Source organism: Macrotis lagotis, chromosome 8 (assembly GCF_037893015.1).
Source record: "Macrotis lagotis isolate mMagLag1 chromosome 8, bilby.v1.9.chrom.fasta, whole genome shotgun sequence".
NCBI classification, from domain to species: Eukaryota; Metazoa; Chordata; class Mammalia; order Peramelemorphia; family Peramelidae; genus Macrotis; species Macrotis lagotis.
Window position 1 is genome coordinate 116,645,820 of NC_133665.1, and position 6,000 is coordinate 116,651,819.

A 6,000-nucleotide genomic window follows, 5' to 3' on the forward strand; every position below is an offset into this window, starting at 1 on the left:
TGAGAAAATTGAAGCAAAGGAGACCCTGACTGACCCAGGGTCACACATTGAGTAAGTGAGGTCAGATTACTTTTTTAGGGTTTTTTTTTTTTGCAAGGCAATGGGGTTAAGTGGCTTGCCCAAGGCCTATTTTGTCTGAGGCCTATTTTGAACACAGTACTCCTGATTCCAGGGCTGGTGCTCCATTCATGTGACGCCAGATTTGAACTTGGGTCTTTCTGACTCCAGGCCCAGTTATCTTTATATCTATCTGAGTCCATTCTTTTTTGGGTTGTTTTTTTTTTTAGGTTTTTGCAGGGCAAACGGGGTTAAGTGGCTTGCCCAAGGCCATACAGCTAGGTAATTATTAAGTGTCTGAGACCGGATTTGAACCCAGGTACTCCTGACTCCAGGGCCGGTACTTTATCCACTATGCCACCTAGCTGCCCCTGAGTCCATTCTTACTCTGAAAAACCAATGGAAAAAACTCACTGGATTGGCTACTGAGCCTCAAATTCCTGGTCTTTAAACTAGTGGATTAAAGTAGATTGTTTTATCTTTAATTCTTAAATTCCATGGCTATGATTTTTTTTATTATTGAATATGATTTGTATTTGAGAACACATTTAGAGATGAAACCATGTGTTAGATCTTGATTTTCATCTTGTATGATGCATGCTAGGAATTACCTAGGAGAAATTTTATTGTATGTAACATACACCAAACAAACATTTTGAGTTATGACATGACTGTGTAATGCTTACTGAAATTCAGTTCTGTGGCTTATTTTTGTGTCTTGTGTTTTGCAATATGTGCTTTAGCCTCAAGATCCCCTTGTAGTGTATGCAAATGTAGCATATTCAGATTCAGAATACTATTTGTGTTATATCTTCAAATCTTACAAATATATTCACCCATGAATTTATTATGGTAGATCATGACTGGTGACACATGAATTTTATGTAAAATGCACTTAATGAAACAAAACAGCAATTATTAGGAGTGGCTCCAAGACCAGCAATCTCTTAAATTGGTTCGCTTTTAGGAGGAAATGAAGCAATGGCAGGACCTTGATTTACTTTACCTTGACACAGCAAAGATACAGAACAAGCCTCTCCCTGACCATTCCCCAGGCCCCAAAAACACACTCATCTCTTTATAGAAATATACCTGGTCATCAGGGCAGGACATGGTGAAAACAAAGAAGCTACTCAGTAATTTAGAACTAAACCCAAGGTATTAAGCCATACATTCTCTTTGGCCTAGCAGTACCATTGCTAATCCAACTATACATAGGCAGTATCTTTTAATGCCTGTTGGGTGACCAAAAAAAAAAAATAAACAGGTGCCAATTATGTCTTCAGGACAATTTTGTCTCCTTTTAGAGAGACAAAATTTAATTGTAGTCAGTAGAGGGAAAGAGGAGAGGTCTAGGCAATGTGAGTGGCAGCAAAGAAATTGCTGGGAGAATACTTGTAAATATTGGTTGTATCATATCCTAAAAATCTAGATCACTGGTGTCAAATTCAGAAATAGAGCTTACCAATCTATACATAAGGAACCTTGTGGGACGCACATTTAAATTTTTTTATTTTTTATTCTTTTTTTAGTTTTTGCAAGGCAATGGGGTTAAGTGACTTGCCCAAGGCCACACAGCTAGGTAATTATTAAGTGTCTGAGGCTGGATTTGAACTCAGGTACTCCTGACTCCAGGGCTGGTGCTCTATCCACTGCACCACCTAACCACCCCCCCTTAAATTTTTTTTTTATTAACATTAATATTAGATAGGAACAACATTTTTTATCTCTTTGGGCCATACTTGGGAGTGTTATGGACTGCTAAGTCCACAGGGATGTTTAACATCCCTGTTCTAGAGGCCTTCATTATTTAAATGATTTTAAGATCATTTTTTGGGCAGCTAGGTGGCACAGAATGCTAGGCCTGAAATCAGGAAGACTACTGTCACTGTGTGACCCTGGACAAGCCAATAACCCTGTTTGCCTCAGTTTCCTCATCTACAAAATGAACTGAAGGAGGAAATGGCAAAACACTCCAGTATCTTTGCTGGACATGACTAAAAAACAAGTTTAATAGTCCTGTTACAGCCACTATAATGGGGGGGGGGGGGAATTATACTCCTCCCTTTATAGTGCAGAAAAAGAAAAAAATATCAAAGAGAACAAAATTCATACATCCTTGTTTTTTCCTCTTTTTCAGGATTCAGTCTCTAGGGGCTGGTGATATAATCAATCTTTGTAGTTTGCAACAGGTCTCCTAATGCAAGCTGATGAAAATGAAACAGAATACACCAGGAATAACAGATCCATAGCCCATTTGTACACTTTCAGTATAGTTACACATTTTCCCAGATTTGAGGTACTGATGATGAGCAGGAATAACTCTAGGAACATCAGGCTAATTAAAAAGAAAATTCTGGCATAGTCAAATCTTCACAAATCAGGTCGTCTGAAGTAAGGCTATTTAGAGGTCATAAGCCTCTTGCGTGTAACCTTTCTTGACATCTAAGACACTGGCAAAGCTTTCACCTTAGCATGAGCCACTCAGTATTCCTCAACCCATCTTCTAAGGCATCAAGAGAAAGATACTATTGAGGAATTCTTATCACAGAAGGCCTAACAGCCTCCCAGAGAATGATTCTTCCCACCTTAAAACATTTGACTGAATGTCAATAACTTAGGAGGTCAGGAGGTATAGCTAGAAGAGAAAAAGTCCAATAAGATTAAGCTAAGAACATTTTATGCCACCCAACGAGGTTACAGGTGACAAAATGAACCTATCAATTAGACTTGTTAACCACTTCACTATCTGGATAGTTACTATTTGAGAAGTTGAGTAACAAGATATCAAATGATTTTATTTTGGGGAAGAATGTGATAACCTTGGGGATCTCTATGACTTATCAAAGATGAGGTTTCTTCTAGTGGGGATGTATTCTCCTTAGTTAAAACATCCTGATTGAGCAAGAAATCCCACTTCTGGGAACCAAGATGGTGGAATAAGCAGTAAATTTCTGCAACTTAATTATATTTACCAACAACTATACTTACCAGACACCATAAAATAGTGTCTTTGAACAAATCCTGAAATAGTATATTTCAAGGGAATGGGATGAAATAATCTTTTAGCCCAGAAATTTGAGAGAAACTACAGAAAAGCTCTGTCACACTTAAGTAAAGGGGGAGCTGGGGAGAACAGTCAAGGACAGGAAGCATCCCAGCAAGCCAACAGCAAGCCCCACCTCAGCAAACCGATGGGAGATCTTGAGCCTACGTGGTGAAGCAGGCAAATAACAGCACCAGGACTCTCCACCTGCCATAGCATAGCCAGGGGAATGGGCAGATTTCAGCTTGAAGAATCACCTTATGCTTCTGCACAGCAACGCTGGGAAAATGGTAGCTTCAGAATCGCTCCACCAGATCTCAGCATACACCAGACCTCACCACAAGGATCTCTGCTTAGCACCAGGAAAGCTGTCAGACCCTTATTCCCTCCAGAAGCGACAGCCATTCCCCACCCCACCACCTCAGCACAGCACCAGACATGAGCCCCAAGGACGCATCAGCACAAAGAGAAGAAAAAATTGAAGGAATTGGAATAATCAATAAAGAAACAAAACTCACTCTTTGCAGATAATACAATAAGGTATACTTAAGAGAACTCTAGAAATCAACTAAAACATCACTCGAAATAACTTTAGCAGGGTAGCTAGGTGGTACAGTGGGTAGAGCACTGGCTTTGGAGTCAGGAGGACCTGAGTTCAAATCTAGCCTCAGATACTTAATACCTAGCTGTATGACCTTGGGCAACTCACTTTAACCCCATTGCCTTGCAAAAACCTAAAAAAAAAAAAAAGATAACTTTAGCAAAGTTACAGAATATAAAAGAAACCCATATAAATCATCAGTATTTATATGGCATATATAACATAGTCCAGCAGCAAGAGATAGAGAAATTTCTTGAGAGTCTACCTTCCAGAACCCACTAAGGAACTTTATGAACATAATTGCAAAACACTTCACACAATAATAAAAATGACCAATCTGCCTAGGTTAATTTACTTATTTAATGTCATACCAATCAAGCTATCAAAAATAGGGAAAAGACTACATCTGGAAGAACAAAAGCATATCAAGGGAATTAATGAAAAAATGACCAAGGAAGATAGCCTAGCAATATGAGATCTTGAACTATTATAAAACATTAATCACTGAAACTTTCTGGTATGGGCTAAGAAATAGAAGGGTATATCAGTGGGCCAAACTGGGTACATGAGTCACAGTAGCCAATGGCTATAGAAGAGAGAGTTCCAGAACATACCCAAAAGGAAAATCCCCACCATGCCTCTTAACATAGTAAACTGGGAATGGGACCATAATCAAAGTTATACATGCTGGCTTCTTCCCAGACTCTTTCTCCCTTCAGTGACCTATTAAGAGATGAACATGATGCATCTCTCTTGAAACTCAAAGAAGAACCAGAAGAGTCTGGACCTCTCTTCTTTCCCAGTCTCTCCAACTCTGCCTGTCCCTTACAGAAACTTGAAATACTAACTAATCAATCTCCACCAACTATATCTCTCACCATTCAAAGCACAGCTCAACGATGCTATGAATAATAATTTTCCCTATGTATCAAACCCAGTATGAATTCAGATTTAAATTATCCAATTTAAAACCATTCTAAATGATTCCAACTACTTTTCAACTCTTTCACAAAGAAATAACAATCTGTGGAATGTAGCTCAAAAATCTTGAGAAATCCCAAAACTAATTTCCTTGTGATATAACAAACATTTCTTCAAGTGGAATTTTTAAATTGATCAGCATGAAAATCTTCCTGTTATGTCCTTTTCTCAATAGTCTAAAGATATTAGGTACAAGAGACCTATAGAAGTGAAAAGGAGAAAGATAATAGGTAAGACTTAGCCAGAAAGTCTTGATATCAGATTCTCTACAATTGCCAAAAACAAAACAAGAAAAACTAGACTGTCCTGACTCAGATTTTTGCCATTTGTCTCCCTAATAAGTTTCTCCTCCTCTAGTTGTGTTTCAATTGGTCTTATATGGTACAAAGAATTAGAGCAAGGGGTGGCTAGGTGGTGCAGTGGATAGAGCACCAGCCATGGAGTCAGGAGTACCTGGGTTCAAATCCGGTCTCAGACACTTAATAATTACCTAGCTGTGTGGCCTTGGGCAAGCCACTTTACCCCATTGCCTTGTAAAAACCTAAAAAAAAAAAGAATTAGAGCAAAATGTCACAGTACCTTGCAGAAGATTAGGGACAATTGGGCTCCACAAGGTTGATGTGGATATTAAATCTTACATAGTAAGTGCTGGATTTCTATTCTCCCTGTCCTGCCCTGAAGTTGTAGCAAACCCATTAACTACCCCCAATTTTTTTTTTTTAGAAATTGAGAGCATGGGGGTGGCTAGGTGGCACAGTGGTAAAGCACTGGCTCTGAAGTCAGGAGTACCTGGGTTCAAATCCAGTCTCAGACACTTAATAATTGTGGCCTTGGGCAAGTCACTTAACCCCATTTGCCTTGCAAAAACCTAAAAAAAAAAAAGAAATGGAGAGTATGCCCACCAATTGGGGAATGACAAGAAAATGTCAGTATAATTAATTATATCAATTAAAAAAACTATCAGAAATCACATGATTAAATCAAAAGATGCTGAAAAGGCTTTCTGACAAACTACAGCACCCATTCCTACTAAAAACACCAGAGAGAGAGAGAGTGCGTGTAGGAATAAATGGATTATTCCTCAGAATAAAAAGCAGTATCTATCTGAAACTATCAACAAGCATTATATGCAAAGGGAATAGGCTTGAGGCATTCCTATAAGATCAGGGGTGAAACAAGGCTGAGGATTATCACCACTACTATTCAATATTGTATTAGAAATGTGAGCTTCAGCAATAAGAGAAGAAAAAGAAATGGAAAGAATTAGAATTGGGAAGGAAGAGTCAAAACAATCTCTTTGCAGATAACATGATGG